Source organism: Myotis myotis, unplaced genomic scaffold (genome assembly GCF_014108235.1).
Source record: "Myotis myotis isolate mMyoMyo1 unplaced genomic scaffold, mMyoMyo1.p scaffold_m19_p_1, whole genome shotgun sequence".
Taxonomy (NCBI): Eukaryota; Metazoa; Chordata; class Mammalia; order Chiroptera; family Vespertilionidae; genus Myotis; species Myotis myotis.
Genome location: NW_023416313.1, coordinates 156,787,521 through 156,808,813, shown reverse-complemented (window position 1 = coordinate 156,808,813; position 21,293 = coordinate 156,787,521). Strand labels below are relative to the sequence as shown.

General features: G+C 42.3%; 1 pseudogene; it reads right to left on the bottom strand.

The window, feature by feature from the left end:
* Positions 1–1,898: 1,898 nt before the first annotated feature.
* Positions 1,899–4,450, bottom strand: LOC118674695 (annotated as a pseudogene).
* Positions 4,451–21,293: the final 16,843 nt, after the last annotated feature.

Below are 21,293 nucleotides of genomic sequence, written 5' to 3'. Positions count from 1 at the left end.
TCTGAGGAGTTGTAATCTGGATGGTCCCATTCTGACCACTGGGTACACTGGCTCTTGGATCTAAGGAGGTGCTAATTTAGCCTCTGCCTGAGGCTACCCAGCAGGAGCTCAGCTGTGAAGGAATGCAAGCTGTTGTGGGGTCTTGGGCCTTCTTTTGGAAGTTCTGGGTTTCTCTGATCCAGCTGCAGTTGGTTAGGTAATTTTCAGATTGCAAAGGGCCAGGCCTTTCATAGGCAAAAGCAGGCACACAGCTTGGGCGGGGCGGGGTCCCAGGGGATCAACAGGGTGGAGCAAGCAGCTATGGCTGCTCCTCAGTCCTGCCCTAAGAGGCCCCGTTTCTCAGTGTCCCAGTAATCACTGTAAGCACCTCTGAGAGAAAGCTGCCCTCGAGGTCCGACCGATGCCAGACAGTCTAGCCCAGGGGTGGGCAAACTTTTTGACTTGAGGGCCACAATGGGTTCTTAAACTGGACCGGAGGGCCGGAACAAAAGCATGGATGGAGTGTTTGTGTGAACTAATATAAATTCAAAGTAAACATCATTACATAAAAGGGTAGGGTCTTTTTTTTTTTTAGTTTTATTCATTTCAAACGGGCTGGATCCGGCCGACGGGCTGTAGTTTGCCCACAGCTGGTCTAGCCTCTCCCCGTATGAGTCTGGGTCCCCAGAGACTCACCCAGAACTAGAGTTTAGAGCAGTCGGGAGCTTGAGACTCCCTCCCGATTGAAAAAGACAACCATGTCCTCAGCTGCCAGCCCTTTCCGTGTGCGCCTCCGTACCTCTGCACTTTACTTCCACACCGCAGCTCCTCTGAGTCTCGGTATGCTTTTCTCTTTTCTCCTAGTTGTAGAATTTCCACTCAGCCAGCCTTCCTGTGGTTCTGGATGATGTCTGTTTTGTCTTTTATTTGTATTTTAGAAGTGGTTGTGCGAGGCAGCAATTTCTGGTGTTTACCTATGCCGCCATCTTGGTTTCTTGTCAACTTCTCTTAACTGTGATAATTTCTTAGACTTTCCTTGTTTGGTGGTGACCATGACAGTTTTGAGGAATACTGGTCATGCATTTTGTAAAATGTCCCTCTATTAAAATTTTTCGGATGTTTTTCTCCTGATTAGACTGGAGTTATGGGTTTTTGGGAGGAAGACCACAGAGATAAAGCACCATTTCTTATCATATCATATCAAGGGTACGGTACATTCTGTCAACATGACTCATCATTGTTGATGTTGACCTTGATCACCTGGCTGAGGTAATATTTGTCAGGTTTCTCCACTGTAAAGTTACTTCCCACTCAACCCCTTCCTATACTGTCCTTTTTTTTGAATAAAGTCACTTTGTGCAGCCCACAGCTAAGAAGTTATGCTATACTTCCTTGATGATGGAATATGTAGTAAATTATTTGGAATTCTTCTTTATGGAAGATTTGTTTCTTCTCCCCCATTTACTTATTCAATTATTTATTTATATCAGTATAGACTAGTGGATAATTGTTCTATACTTTGAGTTACAGCCCAATATTACTTTATTTTGTTCCTCAAGTTGTTTCAACTTTGGCCATTGGGAGCTTTTTTAGTTGGCTCCTGTGTGCCTGTATCATTGTGATTTTACATTTTACACCTTTTTACTCTCTGGCACTACAAGATTCTCTAAGCTCATTTTGTGTATGTTGTTCTCAAGTCCTGGAGTCAACCATTTCTCCAAGGAGGACCCCTGGTTTCTTTTATTGGAGAATGGTATTGGAAACCAAGACATAGGTGATCATTAATGATCATCGAGTTTGAATGACATTTTCTATACCTTAGATATATTTGTGCTTTTTAAAACTCTCTCTCTCTCTCTCTCTCTCTCTCTCTCTTTCTCTCTCTCTCTCTCTCTCTTCCTCTGCCATAGCAACAGGCTTCATTGCAAGGGAGGCAGGGTGAGGTAGGTGTCAGTCTTCCTTTGGAGCAGGTTGGGCAGCATGCTCTGCTGCTCCAGACGCTCCTCATTGGGCTGTAGATTCATCTCATCCTCATCCTCACGTTTGCCCATCTCCATCTCCTCTGGGTTGTCCTGCCATGCCGGCTTGGCCAGCTCCTCCCAGGAAGCATCACTCCACACCAACAGGATCTTCCTTTGGGCCCATGGGGGCTGGTCGCTCTTGGCCTCCACTGCCAGCTGCTTAGCCCATTGCTCCAGCGGCTTCATATCCTCCATGCCACTCTGCTTGTGGGTGAGGTCAGCCATGGTGTTTGTGGCGCTACCCCACACCTTGAGCATGTGCAAGGCCATGAAGTTGACTTGCACGATGTACGTGGCCTGCATGCTTTGGCAGATCTGCAGCATCTCCTGTTGTCCATGTTGCCTTGTGGGTCCTCAAAATCCTCCCACGTTTGCTAGGAGGCCCCCACTCATCTAGGGCTGCAGATTTGGGAGAAGCTGTAGATGTCTTGGGCGTGGTCAATCTCCCCCGGTTTTCACTCCCTATCCACCAGCCACAGGCACATCTCCCGGGCGTACTTGTGTGACTGAATCTCCCTGGCATTCTGGTAGATGCCGTGCCAGTGGGAGACTCCATAGATATCCACTACCCTTTGGATATAGTTATTGCTCGTGTTGTACTGCTGGGCGGATGCCACCGCCCAGGTGGTGTACTGTACACGGCCACCGAGAGTCTGCTGGCGCACACTCCACTCCTCCTGCAGCTGTGAGTACAGCAGGTGCAAGGTGTTTGCGAATTTGCCATCAATGCCTGCTCCCGGGGGTCCTGGCGCCTGTTCCAGCTTGCGAACACCCCGTAGTGGGCGATGAATTTGGTCATGTTGGTGCCCGGATGTCAGATGTACTGGGCCACTTGAACAGCGAGATGCCACCACTCATATGCCTTGAAACACTCCTCGAAGCACGTGTGCTCCTCCAGGAACGCGGTGGAGTTGATGACAATCTGGGGAAGGCGATCCTCAGGTCCAAGAAGCTGTCATTCACAACCTCGGTGGACTAAAAGGTGCCAAGGCTCTCCTCCAGGTCGGGGAGCAGGGACCACACCTCCAGTGACTTGTACACACGGTTTTGTCCGGGCTCCGAGTTGTTAAAGTTCTTGGCCTGGCCTGGGGCAGTGCTGTCGCCTTCCGCAGGAGCCTCAGGGCCTGCTCCTAATTCTCATGTCAGAGCTCCAGCTCGTCACACTCGCACCACACGCTTGCCAGGTCATCCATCGGCTTGAAGCTCACCTTGGTGGCCTCCTTCCGGACGATGCAGGCTGTGGTCCTCATAACCATTGGCAAACCTGACCCATGAGTGTGGCGTGTGCCCGTAGCCTTGAAGGGGTCCGACGTCTGCATAGATCCCGTGTATGTGTTTGATGATCTCCGGGAGAGGGCAGCCCTGGTGCAGGGCCCAGAGCTTGTACCACTCAGCAAGTGGTGCGGGTTTGGGCGCAGCAAAATGCCGTAGAGGAGCAGGGGCTGCTGGCTGATGAGCTGCTCGCAGCGGCCAGGCACAGTTTCAGGGCCACGTCGTCCTCCTTCTCCCGCCCCAGCTCTGAGGCGTCTCCATCTGAGCTGCAATCCCGCTCTTCTCCAACTGGGCGGAGCTGTCCAACGCCTGGATGAAGTCCTGTGCGGTGACCATGGCCAGACCGGATGGACACCTCATACACCTCCCAAGCCTTCCCACAGTGGCCACCGAAGAGGTACTAGTTGGCCAGCAAGCACCAAAGCTTACCCCGCTGGTCGAGTGGGGCCTTCCTCGCTCCTCTCTCCTCCCCAGGTTGAGCGGCTGGGCTTTATCCGGGTTATGGGAGATGAGGTCGCAGAGCTTGTGCTGCAGCTGGTAATCGGACACTCAGCGCTCGTCCTCTACCACAGTGGCCAGGCACTGTGTGGCCTCGTCCAGCCGATTGCTCGATTTGAGATACTCCGTGCGCTCCTCTGCGCTCTCAGGGCTCAGCTTAAAAGAATCACCATGGCCCACATGGCTCAGATGTGAGCCCAGGAAGCGCAGGTACAGGGGCCAAATAGGAGAGTGTTGTGCGATGGGCAATGCCTGGGGCGCACAGTTGAAAGTGTGGCAAGTGTGTGTGTGTGTGTGTGTGTGTGTGTGTGTGACGCGGACCTGGTACATGGGGAATTGGCGATATTCTAGCCACAGATGCGGCGTCTTGTGCAGGAACACAAAGGCCCTCTCGCGGCAGGAATTGACATCTTCGCAGTCAGGGAGTGGTACCCGAGGTTGTAGCTACAGGACAGCAGCTTCAGTGCCTGCTCACACTGATTGAGCCTGGGCTTCGGACTCCTTGTTTGAACTCTGTGTGTCGGAGCCAGCATTTGACAGAGAACTGGTTCTGCACGATTTCCTCCTCAGTGGGGAGGTTCTCTTCTTCCACAGTGAGCTCACTTGGTGGCCTTCTTCAGGACGATGCGGGCATCATTTAGCTGCCACTCTGGCTGGGAGAGTTGCACCATCACCACCATTTTTCCTGGCTGCTTAGTTACAGGCTGGTGCCACGTTATGATTTTTACTTTTTTTAAAAAATATATATTTTATTGATTTTTTACAGAGAGGAAGGGAGAGGGATAGAGAGTTAGAAATATCAATGAGAGACATCAATCAGCTGCCTCCTGCACACTCCCTACTGGGGATGTGCCCGCAACCAAGGTACATGCCCTTGACCAGAATCAAACCTGGGGCCCCTGAGTCCGCAGGCTGACGCTCTATCCACTGAGCCAAACTGGTTAGGGCGACTTTTACTTTTTTTTAATAGTCTTTTGTTCTTCAGACTGTTAAACTCCAGCAGGAAGGCCGGGGAGGGTGGGAGGGCAGGAGGGGGGTGGGTAAGAGATCAACCAAAGGACTTGTATGCATGCATATAAGCATAACCAATGGACATAAGACACTGGGGGATAGGGGAGGCCAAGGGATTGTCAAGGGCGGGGGGGAAAAAAGAGACATATGTAATACTCTTTGTAATACTTTAAGCAATAAAAAAAAAATAAAAAAATAGCCTTTTTTTCTTTTTTATATTCCCATTCCTTTAAATTTTTTAAATATTAAATATATATATTTTTATGGTCCATATCTGATAATTCCAATGCCTGAAATTGTTGCAGACCTGTTTTTGTGTGTGTTTGTCTCTGTGAGTTTTGCTCTTGGTGACTTGCTTCTTTGTCAGTATAGTGCATTTAAAAATATGAATTATTAACTGTTGTTTCTCTTATGCATAGAAATTCTCTGAGGCTTGAGGTTGGGGGTGTGTTCTCCCAAAGAGGACTATGAATTGCTTCTGCCAAATAGATGCCCGAGGCCCTATGGGCTTGATTCCCAGTAGGATGCATGCAGGAGGCAGCCAATCCAAGATTCTCTCTCATCATTGATATTTCTCTCCTCTCTTCCACCTCCTTCCTCTCTGAAATCAATAAAAATGTATTTTTTTAAAAAAATAAGTTGTTATATTATTAAAAGATGTCTAAAATAATTTAAAAGAAAATTTAAATTAAACTTATTGGAGTGACACTGATTAATAGTTAAAAGAATTTTAATTCTAAATTTCTAGTGTTTTAAATTAAAAATGGGGAAGACTGAGATTTAGCAAGATATATTATATATTCAACTTAGGAAAAAGGGTTTTGAAAAAATTTTCTGATCCTGAAAATTTGGAAACAACCCAAATGTCCATCAAAGAATGAATAGGTAAACAAAATATATATAGTAATATAATAGGATATTATTCAGCAATTAGAAAGAAATGAAGCTCAAAAACATTTGTTAAGTGAAATAGCAATCACAAAAGATCATATATTGCATGATTCCTCTTAAGTATCCAGACTAGGCAAATCATTGGAAGTAGCAAGTAGATGAGTGTTTGCTTAGGGTGAGGGGGATTTAGGGTAGTGACTGCTAATGGGTACCTTGTTTCTTTTTTTTTTTTTTAATATATTTTTTATTGATTAAGATATTACATATGTGTCCTTGTCCCCACGTTACCCTCTACCCCCCACCCCCCCCGCTCATGCCCTCACCCCCCCCCCCGTTGTCCGTGTCCATTGGTTAGGCCTATATGCTTGCATATAAGTCCTTTGGTTGATCTTTCCCCCTTACCCCCACCCTCCCCTACCTTCCCTCCAAGGCCCGACAGTCCAATCAATGCCTCTCCGTCTCTGGATCAGTCCTTGTTCATCAGTTTATGTTGTTCATTACATTCCACAAATGAGTGAGATCACGTGGTATTTATCCGCTCTCCAGTACCATCCATGCTGTGGCAAATGGTAAGAGTTCCTTTTTCTTCTTCCTCTTCTTAAAGAATACCTTTCAGCATTTCATATAATGCTGGTTTGGTGGTGATGAACTCCTTTAGCTTTTTCTTATCCGTGAAGCTCTTTCTCTGACCTTCTATTCTGAATGATAGCTTTGCTGGATAAAGTAATCTTGGTTGCACGTTCTTGCTATTCATCACTTTGAATATTTCTTGCCACTCTCTTCTGGCCTGCATGGTTTCTGTTGAGAAATCAGCTGACAGTCGTATGGGTACTCCCTTGTAGGTAACTGACTGTCTTTCTCTTGCTGCTTTTAAGATTCTCTCTTTATCTTTTGCTCTTGGCATTTTAATTATGATGTGTCTTGGTGTGGTCCTCTTTGGATTCCTTTTGTTTGGGGTTCTCTGCGCTTCCTGGACTTGTAAGTCCATTTCTTTCACCAGGTAGGGGAAGTTTTCTGTCATTATTTCTTCAAAAAGGTTTTCAATATCTTGCCCTCTCTCTCCTTCTGGTGCCCTTATAATTCTGATGTTGGTACGCTTGAAGTTGTCCCAGAGGTTCCTTACACTATCTTCATATTTTTGGAATCTCTTTTCTTTTTTCTTTTTCAGTTGGGTATTTTTTGTTTCTTTGTATTTCAAATCTTTGACTTGATTCTTGGGATCCTCTTGTCTGCTGCTGGATCTCTGTAAATTATTCTTTATTTCAGTCAGTGTATGCTTAATTTCTAGTTGGTCCTTTTTCATGTCCTCCATGGTCTCACTATACTTATTGAGGGATTCATTAAATTTATCGGCGGTTTCCATAAAATTCTTAAAAAACCTTATAAACGTGGCCTTGAACTCTATATCCAGTCGTTTGCTTTCCTCCATTTCTGCCATTTGTGACCTGTTTCTTTGTCTCCGCATTTTGGCTGCTTCCCTGTGTTGATAGAGTGGCCCTGCAAGCCAGGTGTCCTGCAGGGCCCAGTGGCTCAGCCTCCCCAGTTACCTGGGGTGGACACTCTTGGTGCACTCTTGGTGCCTTGGTTGTTGTAGGATCACTGGGAGGAATTGACCTCCAGGCCAATTGGCTGTGAGAATCAGCTGTGTCTGAAGTGGGAGAACGTCTGTGCTGAAGACACCCTTCTGGGGCAAGACTTGCTTCAGTGGGACTTTGGTGCTCACTGAGTCTGCTCCCTGAGTGTGTCCCTTATGGATCTGAGGAGTTGCAATCTGGATGGTCCCCCTCTGACCACTGAGGACAGTGGCTCCTGGATCTAAGGAGGTGCTAATTCAGCCTCTGCCTGAGGCCACACAGCAGGAGCCACGAAGAGGCTCAGCTGTGAAGCAATGCAAGCCGCTGCGGGGCCTTGGGCCTTCTCTTGGAAGTTCTGGGTCTGCCTGACTCGGCTGCAGTTAGGTACATTCACATGCAAAAGCCTCTGCCGCAGCCTGGGTGGGGCGGGGTCTCAGGAAATCAAAGGGTGGAGAAAGCAGCTATGGCCGATTCTCCGCCCGGAGTCGCACGTCTCAGTGTCCCGGTAACGGCTGCAAGCACCTCTGAGGGAAAGCCGCCCTCAAGTTCGCCCACTGTCCGACAGACCAGCTTCTCCCCGTATGAGTCCTGGGTCCCCAGAGACTTGCCGGAACCGGAGTTCAGAGCAGTCGGGAGCTTGTGATTCAAAAAGACAGCCGCGTCCTCAGGTGCCACCCCCTTTCCGCGCGCGAGCCGCTGTACCTCTGCACTTCACCTCCGCAGCTCCTCTGGCTCTCAGCGTGCTTTTCTTTCCTTCTAGTTGTAGAATTTACACTCAGCCAGCCTTCCTTTGTTCTGGATGATGTCTGCTCTGTCCTTGGCGGAATTTTTCAATTGTTGTGGGAGGCGGCAATTTCCTGGTGTTTATCTATGCCGCCATCTTAGTTTCTCCCACCTTGTTTCTTTTTGGGTAATGAAAATGCTTGAAAATTGATTGTATAACTTTCTAAAAACTATTGAATTATACACTTAAAATTGGTGAATTTGATAGTGTGCATTACATTTCAATAACATTGTTATAAAAATAAAATAACAACATGTCACCCTTTGTGTCCAGGTTTTCTCATCTCTGTTAAGTAGGAGATGAGTCATTTGGTTGGTTGTTTTCCTCCATTTCCACTATTCTGTAATTCCATGGTTTTATGATTAGCAACAGACATCACCATTGTTACACATACTGTGTTTTTAATGGATAATGACTTTTAATAGTTCTAAGATAATCTTAAAATTATTTTTGGAAGTTTCTAGGGTATAAATAACAAACCAATGATCATTCCATTTATAAACTCACAGAAGAAAAGCCACGCTTTCCTAGACCATTTGAAGGATCTATGAACCTCAGGAGAACTAGGTTTCTATATTATCTTGAGTAAGGAAAACATTATACATAATAAAAAAATTACATCAACTTACACTGTTAAAAACTGCCTCTTAGTTTCACTGTCTGAGCACACATTTGATATACTAGTTGATCAAGCAACAAAGAAGCAAATTGAATCAAAATTTAATGTCCTTAGGAGAAAAGGCAGACAAAAACTTGGCAGGCCATACAAATTGAAGATATATAGAGCAGTGATTAGAACTAAGAGGCTGTAATTTGACCCAGACATTAAATCAAGCTTCTTGAAAAATACATTTTTCTAAAACAAATATTTATGACTATTAAATGACAAACCAGACAACGAAAGCCAACATGAAGTCCTAAAATGTAATCAGCTTTCAAGGATTAAAATGATGATTTTCATCATGTAGCTTGGCTGTCCTGGCATACAATGAAGGTTAAAGAAAGTCGGCTCCTCCAGCTGTTTGGGGCTTGATACGGGCTCATACTAAGAACAGGGCTCATAGATGAGCTTTCTATAGCACAACTTCTAACAATATATCTTGCTGGTGGACTTTGGGAACCAATAGCTCGAAGCTAGCTAGTGTGACCTGAAACAGTAAGAGAAGTGGCTTTAACAAACCAAGGACACAGGCTTATAACCGCTGGAAATGGTGATGTCAATAGTGAATAAGGATTTGCAGAAAGCGTCATATTTATGTATGAGTAGTCTGAAAGATCTGATGGTCACCAAAGGTTACTCAGAAAGGCACCACAAACAGGCAATGACACTAATTGTCATGTCCTCTTTGGATGTGAGGAAGGTTCTATGTAATTATCCAGACCTACAGCCATCACTAAAAATAAATGACATTTCTAAAACCAGAGATAGTTGGAAGGGCAAAACATAGGCAGATTAGTTTAGAAGAAGCTTCTTTGAAGTTAGAGGGCCAGGGAAAAAAGTATAGGTTAAAACTGAGAATGTAGAATTTTAGAGTTAGATGGAATGTGATGATCTTATGATGCTTAGGATACGGTCATCTATACTCAGATAATAAACCCAGAAATCTCGGTGGCTGATTCAAGTACACAGACACTTTCATCTCTCTGAGCATTCAGGGTACTAAACTCATCCTGTACCCTGACAACGCCATGGCTTCCTGAAGGGACACTTAACTTGTGTTCACGTTTCATTGGCCAGAACTTAGGCCTTGATTCTAACCCGATATCAAGGGAGCTTGGAAATGTAGTTTTCCCATGAAACATTGAGGCAGAACTTAATACTGCTTCCGGCCACTGTATGGACCACTTCCTCAATTTTTCCTATAATACTTACCCCTCAAATCTGCTTAATATTCTACTTTAAATCAATTCACTTAAAAATTGTTACCATTAGATAAGCTACTAATTAAAATTTAATTTAAGCTCGTTTATGTAACAATCATTTATTTTTCTACTGTACATTAAAATAAATACATACTTATTAGGTGTATGTTATGGACATTCTAAACTCATGTTCCATGTCAGTGATTATAGATCAAAAACGTTAGAAAAAACTAAGCTAATCTTCCCATTTTATGATGAGAAAACTGAGGGTCAGAGATATGACCTATGTTCTCCCAAATCACATGAGAAGTTGAATGGTAAAGCCAGATTTAGAGTCTAGGTTTCTTTTCCACTATACCATGCTTTCGATCCTCTAAGTTTGTGGGGAAAGGATGTGGGCACTAGGCAAACACACTGAGTCACTGCAATTAGGCAAATGAAAAAAGAACACAGGCACAATGTACAAATATCTTAAGGAGAAAAAGAAACCAGCGGGACAAGTTGTGAGCTGCAAGGCAGATGGGGTCTCTTAGAAAACATGACTCCCACACAAATCAGCAGATTTGAGTGCATGGCTGTCTAAAGGCTTCTGAGAGACTGATTTTCTGAATTACTAGACTCACTGATGAAAAATTCTAGAGGCCTTGAGAACCACCACCAGAGAGGAGCACACATGACTGCAGGAGCCACCAGGCCAACAGCTGGGCCCTGCACGTGGAGGCACAGGAAGTATCTGTCTAGAGCTCCCTGCCCTCTGTGTGTGGCCACAAACCCGCAGGAGCACACTGCCTATAAGCACAGGGAAAAGAATCGCTTCCATTTGGATCAAAATAAAATACCAAAAAGGGTTTGGTGTAAAACTTCTGGAGGATCCCTGTGTGTTTCTTACTATTTTATAAAGCAGCTTTGAGTACAAATGCCTGCCTGCTTATAAAGACACAACGGATGCCTGGCTGATGTAAGCTTACCAATTAGGATCACTGGATTTGGCACCTGAGGAGATTTTAGAGGTCATCTATTACAGTACAGTGGGGCCTTGACTTACCAGTGTCCCGACTAATGAGTTTTTTGAGATACCAGCTGTCTCTCCGCCGATTTTTTGCATTGAGTTGATAGAGTAATTTGAGTTAACGAGCTCCTTAACGAACTCGGTCTCAGAACAAATTAAACTCGTAAGTCAAGGCCCCACTGTAGTTGTAAATTTTCTTTTGAAATCCTTGAAAATCAGTTCTTCAGTATAGTTCATATGAACAAACTTAACTACATAGAACTGATAGAAGCAAACCACTCTGGTTGGAGAAATGTCTCAGTCAGCTTGAGCTGCTATAACAAAGTACCAGAGACTGTATATTTAAATAAATACTTAAATAACTGACATTTACTTCTCACAGTTCTGGAGGATGGGAAGTCCAAGATTAGGGTGCAGCATGGTCAAATTCTGGTGAGGACTCTCTTGCTGGGTTGCAGATGGCTGCCTTCTTGCTGTGTGGGAGAGACAGCAAGCTCTGGTCTCTTCTTTTCCTTTAAGGGCACTGATTTCAATATGGGACTCTCCCCCCCCCCCCTCATGACCTACTTAATTATTTTCCGAAGGCCCCACTTTCAAATACCATCACAATGACGATTAAGGCTTCCACATATACATTTGGGGGACACAAATATTGTCTTTAGCAAGAGAAGGGATCCTAAAGCTTAGCTAGTTTGGCTCCTCTAATCACCCTCCTTCTCTTCACCTTCTGAGCACAACATAATATAATACCTGTTTATTCAGTTCAATCTCTTTATTTTTGAAATGCAGAAACTATGCCAAGAGGGATTGTGGAGATTTCTGAGGCCACCCAGTTATGCAATGAAAGATCAGAACTAGAATCACAGCCTTTAAAAAATATATATATATAATTGATTTTAGAGAGAGAGAAGGAGAGAGGAAGATAGAAACATCAACGATAAGAGAGAATCATTGTTCGGCTGCCTCCTGCATGCCCCCTACTGAGGATCGAGCCTGCAACCCAGACATGTGCCCTGACCAGGAATTAAACTGTGACCTTCTAGTTCATGGGTCGATACTCAACCACTAAACCATAATGGCCGGGCAGAATCACAGCCTTTTGAATTATGTTGGGCATTTCTGTGACATTATATATAGTCAGGGACCATGATATTGTGATTTATGGACTTGTTTACAATGTCAAAAAATTCTTCTTTATAAATAATATATAGAAATTGTGTACTACCTGAAATATATTATAAAATAGAGTTATATTCTCTTTGATCCTAGACACTGAAAGCACACAACACAGATAAGTTCTTTTTCTAAAGGACTTATTGAGGTATAATTGACATAAAATAAACTGGCATAAAATAAATTGATGTGAAATAAACATAAAAATTTACATTTGATAAGTTTTGAAATAAATACATATTGTGAAACCATATGACATCAAGACAGGCAACATATTTTTTACACCCAAAAGTTTTCTTGTGCCTTTTGTAATTTCCTCTTAACCTTCCCCAATCCAAGGCAACAACTGTTGTAATTTCTGACACTATTTTAGTTTATAATATATAAATTGGTATAAATGGAATCATAGAGTATGCACTCTTTTGCTCCTCTAGATGCTTTTTCTTTGCATAGTAGTTTTAAGGTTCATCAATTTGTAGCATGTATGAACGGGTTATTCAGTTGTACTACTGAGAACTATTTCATTACATGTCTATACCACACTTTGATTATCCAATCATCTCTTGGTGGACATTTGAGTTCCAGTGCATTTTGAGTTTTTGACTATTACAAATAAAGCTGTTGTGAACATTTGTGTTTGTCCAAGTCTCTGTATGGGCATTTCTCTTGGTTAGATACCTAGATATAGAATGGTTTGGCATGTAGTAAATGTTTGATTGACTTTTTAAAGAAACTGCCAAACTACTTTTCAAAGTGATCGTCCTAATTGACATCCCCACCGGTGAGGCGGGAGAGTTACAGTTGCTCCACATACTTGGTGTGGTCAGTCTTTTAAAATTTTAGTCATTCTAATAGGCATGAAGAGATATACCATTGTGGTTTTTTTTTTTTTTGTTTGTTTGTTTTAATTAAATCTTTATTGTTCAGATTATTACATTTGTTCCTCTTTTTTCCCCCCCATAGCTCCCCTCCTGCCAGTTCCCGCCCCACCCTCCGCCCTCACTCCCCACCCACTGTCCTCATCCATAGGTGCACGATTTTTGTCCAGTCTCTTCCCGCATCTCCCACACCCCTTTCTCCCCCAGGAATAATCAGTCCATTCCCTTTCTATGTCCCTGATTCTATTTGTAATCAACAGTTCATTCTGTTCATCAGATTATTTATTCACTTGATTCTTAGATTCACTTGTTGATAGATGCATATTTGTTGTTCATAATTTGTATCTTTACCTTTTTCTTCCTCTTCCTCTTCTTAAAGGATACCTTTCAGCATTTCATATAATCCTGGTTTGGTGGTGATGAACTCCTTTAGCTTTTCCTTATCTGTGAAGCTCTTTATCTGACCTTCAATTCTGAATGATAGCTTTGCTGGATAAAGTAATCTTGGTTGTAGGTTCTTGGTATTCATCACTTTGAATATTTCTTGCCACTCCCTTCTGGCCTGCAAAGTTTCTGTTGAGAAATCAGCTGACAGTCGTATGGGTATTCCCTTGTAGGTAACTGAGTTTCTTTCTCTTGCTGTTTTTAAGATTCTCTCTTTATCTTTTGCTCTTGGCATTTTAATTATGATGTGTCTTGGTGTGGTCCTCTTTGGATTCCTTTTGTTTGGGGTTCTCCGCGCTTCTTGGACCTGTAAGTCCATTTCTTTCACCAGGTGGGGGAAGTTTTCTGTCATTATTTCTTCAAATAGGTTTTCAATATCTTGCTCTCTCTCATCTTCTGGCACCCCTATAATTCTGATGTTGGTACGCTTGAAGCTGTCCCAGAGGCTCCTTATACTATGCTCGCATTTTTGGATTCTTTTTTCATTTTGCTTTTCCGGTTGGGTGTTTTTTGCTTCCTCGCATTTCAAATCATTGACTTGATTCTTGCGCTCCTCTGGTCTGCTGTCGGGAGTCTGTATAATATTCGTTATTTCAGTCCGTGTATGCTTAATTTCTAGTTGGTTCCCCAATATAAGATCGAGGGTCTTATTAGTTTTCTTGTAGATCTCATTAAGTTTATCGGCGGCTTCTAAACAGTTCTTGAGAGACCTTAAAAGTGTGGTTCTGAACTCTATATCTTCCATTGACAATTTTGTCCTGTTTCTTTGTCTCCGCATTTTGTTATGCTTCCTTGGTGCACCCCCTAGTGGTCTTTGTTCGCAGTCTTATAGTTAAATCTTGATTGTTGTAGTTAATTCCAGGGAGGGTTTGACCTCCAGGCCAAGTGGCTATGAGAATCAGCTGTGTCAGCAGTGAGAGAACTTCTGTCCTCTAGGGAGGTGCTAATCTGGCGTTTGCCTGAGGCTATCCGGCAAATGCCTGTGTGCAGGGCTTGGGCGGGGCGGGTCGCACAGGATCAACAGGGTGGGCCGGAGAGAGCAGTTATGGCGGCTCTCAGTCCTGTCCCCAGGGGCTCTGCCTCTCTGAGTCCCAGCACCCGCTGCAAAGCTCAGAGAGAAAGCTGCACTCACTCTGACCGAAGCCAGACAGTCCCGCTTCTCCCGTTTGAGTCTGGGTCCCTAAAGACTCGCCTGGATCAGGAGCTCAGAGTCTGCGACTCCCTCCTGATTGAAAACGCCAACCGCGCCCTCCGCCGCCAGCCCGCTCCGCGCACTCCGCACCTCAGAATTTGACTTCAGCACTGTGCCTCCTCTGAGTGTCCGTATGCGTTTCTCTTTCCTCCTAGTTGTAGGACTTCCACTCAGCCAGTGTTCCTGTGGTTCTGGGTGATGTCCCTTCCGTTTTTTGGTTTCACTTTTGAAGTAGTTGTTCAGAGCAGCAAACTCCGGCGTTAACCTATGCCGCCATCTTGGTTCTCCTCCCATTGTGGTTTTGTTATTTTATTTTATTTTAATTTTCCAATGGCTGATGATGTTGAGTAATGACCTTTTTTATGTGCTTATTTGCTATCCATATATCTTTTGGGTAATGTGACTGTTCAAATCTTTTACCCATTTTTAAAATTGGGTTGCTAGTTTTACTATTATTGAGTTTTGAGAGTTTTTAATATATTCAAATATACAAGGCCTTTATCAGATATGTGATTTGGCTTTCCATCCACTTACCAGTGTCCTTCAAAGAGCAGTTCTTAATTGTGATAAAGTCAAATGTCTTATTTTTTTTCTTTTACGGATTGTACTTCTGTTGTTGTACCTAAGAAATCTTTACCTAATCCAATGTCATAAAAATTTGTTTCTATATTTTCTTTTAGGAGGTTTAGGTTTTACATTTGGCCTCTGATCCATTTTTACTTAATTTTTGTATATAGTGAGAAGTGTAGACTGAAGTTATTTATTTTTTCTTTATGGCTAACCAATTGTTCAAGTACCATTTGTCAACACTTTGTCCTCTCTACTGACTTAACGTTACACATTTGTCCAAAATCAGTTGTCCATGCATGTATGGATCTATTTCTGTGTTTTCTATTCTGTTCCATTGATTTATTTGTTTATTTCTATGTTACTATCACACAATCTCGATTATTGTCAATTTAGGATAAGTCTCGAGAGATAATGTGAGTCTTTGAAATCTGTTCTTCTTTTAAAAGATTTTTTTGGATATTTTAGGTTTATTACATTTCCATATGAATTTTAGACTAGGTGATCACAAAAATGCCTGCTGGGATTTTGATTGAGGCTGTATTGAAATTATAGATCAGTTTGGGGAGAATTTACATGAACAAAAGTGAATCTTTTGATACATGAACATGTTATTTCTCGCCTTTTATTTATATCTTCTACAATTTCTTTCAGCAATATTTTGTAATTTTTAGTGTACAGGCCATACACATGTTTGGTCAGATCTATCCTTAACTGTTTTTATGCTATTGTAAGTTACATTTTTAAATGTCAATTTTTAAGTTTTTATTGCTATTATATAGAAATATAGATGTCTACGGATTGATTTTTGTATGCTGCAACTTAGGTTTAATAGCATTTTTATAAGTTTTGTAGGATTTTATTAATAGACAATAATATTGACTATTAATAAAAATGGTTTTATTTCTTCCTTTTCAATCTGGATACCCTTTCTTTTTTTCCTTTCCTTATTGGACTGACTAGAAACTTGAGTACAATAGTGAAGAGCAGTCATGAGACTGCGCATCCTTGCTTTGTTCTTCCTCTTAGGGGGAAAGCTTTTAGCTTTCTACCATATGTAAGAAGCTATGGCTGTATATTTTTCATGGCTGCTATTTCAGGTTGAAAGTTTTCCTCTATTTTTAGATTTCTGAATGTTTTATCAGGTATGTGCATGTAACATTATAGAACTATTATATTTGTATTAGATATTCCTTTTCTTATCACTTTCTTCAACTAGACTGTAAACTCCTAAGTACAAAAAGTGCCTCTTTCATGTTTGATTCCTCATTACTTGTGTCAATGACGTCACAGAGCTGGAGCACAATAAATGAGCCAATATCAGACAGTGCTGCTTAGTCCAATTGTTTTCAAAGCGTGGGCTCTGGATCAACAACATCAGCACCACCTGGGAACTTATTAGAGCTATGAACTCTACGTCCCATCCGTCTTTACTGAATCACTCTGAATTGCTATGGAGTTTGTGGTTAACAAGTGCTCCAGGTGGTTCTTCTGCCTGCTAGAGTTTGAGAATCACTGTTTCAGTAGCTAAGAAATAACTGGGGAGTCAGCAAGACCCAGTTTAATCCCACCTCTGTCCAATTCTTTGACCTAGAATGACTTATTCTTAAAGCCTCAGGTCCCACAAATAAAAAGGAGACAAGTAGGAACTATTTTATAGGACTATTTAATATTTAAATAAGATAATTTGGGTAAAGCTTTTAGTGTGATAAATGACCCATGATATGTGCTCAATAAATAATAACTATGAACAGTAGTTAATAACAGTAATAATGAAACTAATAATATAGTAATTTCTACCTCGTTGGAACAGGAGACTTCTGCTTATGGCAGTCTCTCTGGATATTACTTTTACTCTACATGGAGTGAAAAACAGACAGGGAAGTAGAAAAAGATCATCCTTGGAATTAAAGTAGCTTATAAAACAGCAGAATCAATGAGGAAAAATAAAAGAAGAAGGAAAAAGAGTGAGGGAGATGCTTTATTTTAGGAAGAGAAATATCTGATAGACTTACTCGAAAATGTGGTACCCATACTTTGCAGTAATAAAAATCTAAATGACGGGGTTTTTGTTTGGTTCAGAATAGAGATTCAGTCATATTCAAAGTCTGAGTGGTCCTCAATTTAAAAATTATCATCTTTTAGCAGATAATTTTTTTAGGATTTTAATACTTCTAACGGGAGGGATATATAAAGAAGAAAACCTGTCTGGGCATCTAAGGTGGCCCTGTGTTTGGTGAATCTGAACAAAGAGAAGGAGATTTCCTTCAGCATCGGCATTACTCAAGTGGGCATTTCTCCTGGAATATCTGCATTTTCACCAACTAGATCCAGTATAGACTTCCAGGCATACACCAACAACATGTAGAAAATGGTGTTTATTACTTTGGTTTGGCATGGTCGAATTTCAAATTTGATTCAATGCTTCAAACATGTGCTGGTTATCTATACATTCAAGGCAGTATGCTAGGGAGTACCAAAGATGGATAAAATGTAACTCCTGCCCTGAAAGAGCTCAGTATCGACTGAAATAGATATATATTCATTTGACAGTGGTGCCTTTTTATAGCGTTTTGTACTTAGCCTTATGAAGTAAATAGAGTAGGTATTACTGATCCATTCTTTAGATAGACAATTACAGTAAAAGTAATGCCCATTATTTGCCTGGAGACTTACACTACATTAACTCTATTCTCTATTTTACTGTCCTTATACAATTAATCACCAAATTGTATTGATTCTAGCACCTAAATGTCACTGTAATTTTGGCTTCCCTCACTATTTCCACCATAATTGCCTTGGTTGAAATAAGCTCATTCTTGCCTGGGCTATTTCAATAACCTCCTAATTAGTCTCTCTGCCTACAAATTCCACCCACTCCAATCTGCCACCAGAATTATCTTTCAAAAACAAATGATTATGCCACTCAGCTAAAAAAAAACAAAAAAACCCAAAAAACAAAAAACCTTGCTGGCTTCCCTATCTATCCATCAAGAAAAGTTTCAAATTCTTCAGCTTGACATAGAAGCACTTTACAAGGCTCCCCCAGTCAACCTTCTAGACCTCACCTCTGGATGCTCATCCACTCTGACCCCTAGGTCCTATCCATACACCGCTGATGATTCAGTCATGCTGAAATTTTCATACTCTTTCAAGCCTTCATACCTCTGTCTGATGAACTGCTTATGACCAAACTCAATGCTACCAATAGCAAGACACCTTCATGGCCATGGTTGTTAGTTTAGTTGCCCCTTGCCTCATGATTCTGGACCTCTTTGCATGTTTATTATACAATTTATCACAATGTCGTATGACAGTTGTGTGGACAGACTGCATTCTCCCCGGCCTCTGTGCTGGAAACCTCTGGAGGGAAGGGTTTCCATTTCAATCATCTTTGAGAGAATCCTGGAGACTCTAGTGCTAATGGGGAAGACCCTTGCTAGGGTGGCAAGATTGGTCAACAGAGTGCCCAGTTAAATTTGAAATTCAGAAAAATAATGAATGATTTTTTTAGTATAAGTATGCCCCAAATATTGCAGGAGACATGTTGATACTAACTTTTTAAGAATCTGAGATTCAAGTTTAACTGGCTAGCCTATATTTTCTTTGCTGAATCTGGAAACCTTCACCCTGTGGACCTAAACTCCAGCTGCTATACCTCCTGGTAGTGAATTCCTGCCACACTTGCAATGTCTAGTGAAAACCAAAGCTGAACTTTCTGCCCCACCCTCGTGGAGCTTCCGGTTTAGTAAAGAAGTCACAAAAACTATTTCTAGAATCAACAGCTAGTACTCAAAACCATGAATTTTTTATAAACACCAACATGGTAAACTACATGTCTAAAGGCATACTTAAGTACTCACATTACAGGAAAAATTAAATCCAGTGTTTTAGTTGCCCGATGATGAGAATATACTGAGGGAATCTGGAAAGCTTAGTCAAAATGGCTTAGTTGCGCTTTTAATCAAACAACCACAATATTGAGAATAGTGTAACCCTGGTCAAATTGCTTAACTGTTCTGTACTTCCTTTTAAAAAATGTGCATGGGGAGGTAGGGTGCGGGTCATTTCATTGCCTAATGAAATGACTGTCAGGCTAAACGTGTAACTTCATAACATGCATTCAGATGAGGGCAGAGGCAAAAGTCAGGTCAGGAGCATGATCAAGTTTTCAGTTCTTGTTGCAGAATGAACAAACCTGGAATTGGAGCCAGGCAATTGCAAAAACGATTCCAGATCTGCATGGTAACAATTTAGACTGACTTCCACTCCTGCCTGAAATTTAGCAGCAGAGGAAGTTCTTTATTGGCTATCTGCCTCCACCCCACCTCCCCCACCCCTCAGTACCTCAGGCTGCTCACTCCCCACATCTGTTTCCAAGCCCTAGAACGCAGGGTCACAGCGTGGCGCAATAAGCAGCATTAGCAGGCAGCATGAATCAGTGGTAAACCTTTGATTTTAATTCCTTGCCTCTCCTAGAGAGGAAGTGTGGTCTAGCGGTTAACCCACTAAAAAAGCAGCTTGGAGGCAAAATTCCTGGTCCTATCTATCCTCCCTGTTCTATTCTTGTTGGGATGCCCTGCCCTTCAAACATACATTTATTTTTAATTTTTATTTTTTTTTTTACTTTTGCTCAACAGTGTTTTCCCTGAACTGACTGGATCACAAGACTCAGTTAGGAAACTTGTTAAATGATTCCTGGGACCCATCTGAGAATCTCCTGAGGAAAGTCCTAGGAATCTATTTTTAATAAGTCCTACGAATAGGTCTCTATCATCAATCTCAGCTCACTGTATGCTGGTTACACATTACACAAACGACAGGAGAGCATTAGAGAAAACCATAGGAAGAGAACCGAGGGGAAAAGAGCATATCGGCGGTAAGGTTGTCTTTTACAAGCCCGTGTGAATAAGGCCAAGGATGAGGAATAAAAAGATTCATAGATTCTAGTTCTGGCTCTTTGTATCGATAGCTGTGTGAGGTTGGGCAGGTCAGATAATCTCCACTGATCACATTTTCATGATTTTTTTTAAAAAAATAAAGTGATTAGATCATCTCTTTCAGTTCTGTGATTCAATGAATTATTTCTTTGACTTCACAGAAATGCCAAGGAGGACTCAGAAAACCTCTTTTCCTGAGAATGACAGTGGGTGCAGTCACAGAGGTGTGGGCTGGCTTGTTTGGGGTTGTGGCCAGACAATGGAAACCAGTGGCAGCGGGAGGTTTGGGGCCACAGCCACAAGGAGGATTCTTCCCCTACTCTCCCCCTTGAGTCTCTGCAGCTGGCCTACTTATGCAAAGTCTTTGGCTCCTCTCTCCTTTTTAAAAGCATTTCTGACTCGTGCATTCCCCTGAGGAGCAGATTCATCGTTTTGCGGAGAACTTGCACATGCTTTCCTGAAAGGAAGAAAGGAGGGAGGACCGGGAGGGCTTGGATGGATTAGTGAGTGGGCTGGAGCTGCCAAAGAAATGAGTCTCCTCATGGATGATTAACATACACCCATCGCATTGTTAGCTCTGACCATGCCCAGCTGCATCCTTTGTCCCACTTCCACAATGCCTAGAAGTGTGTTCTCGTTAGTGGACTGGACACCCGCCTACTCACCGTCTCTGGAGGGTCTGGGCATTCTTCCACCCCAGAACAAGTGGGGGGTGAGTTAGGAGGAGGAGGAGTGAGGCTTGGAAGTCACAAATGAGTCATGATTGTAGGAAAAGGATGTCTTACGAAGCCAACGCAGAACTAGCTTCCTAGAAACATCATGACAGGTCCCAGAAAGCCCACGTTTGGTTCTAATTATAACATTGCCCGCATTTGAGCATTTTCACAATTTTCCCATGGCAACAACAGGGTTTCTGAGGAAGAGGACTTTGACTCAGATGTGCTCTATACTTCTGATAGTGAGCACTGGTTGGGCTTATAAAAAACAGTTCTTTTTGCTTTTTACAAAGGAGATACCTTTGGCTTGCCTATGCCTTTGAACCCATCTGTAAACTGGAGTTACGTACATCATACTACATAAAAAGGCCAAGATAAGCAACAGTTTAAAAAGTAAGAAAAATATATACCTCAAATAAATGGAATTTGTTTCTTCTCTCAACTTGTGACAAATGCCAAACTAAAAAAAAAACACTAAATT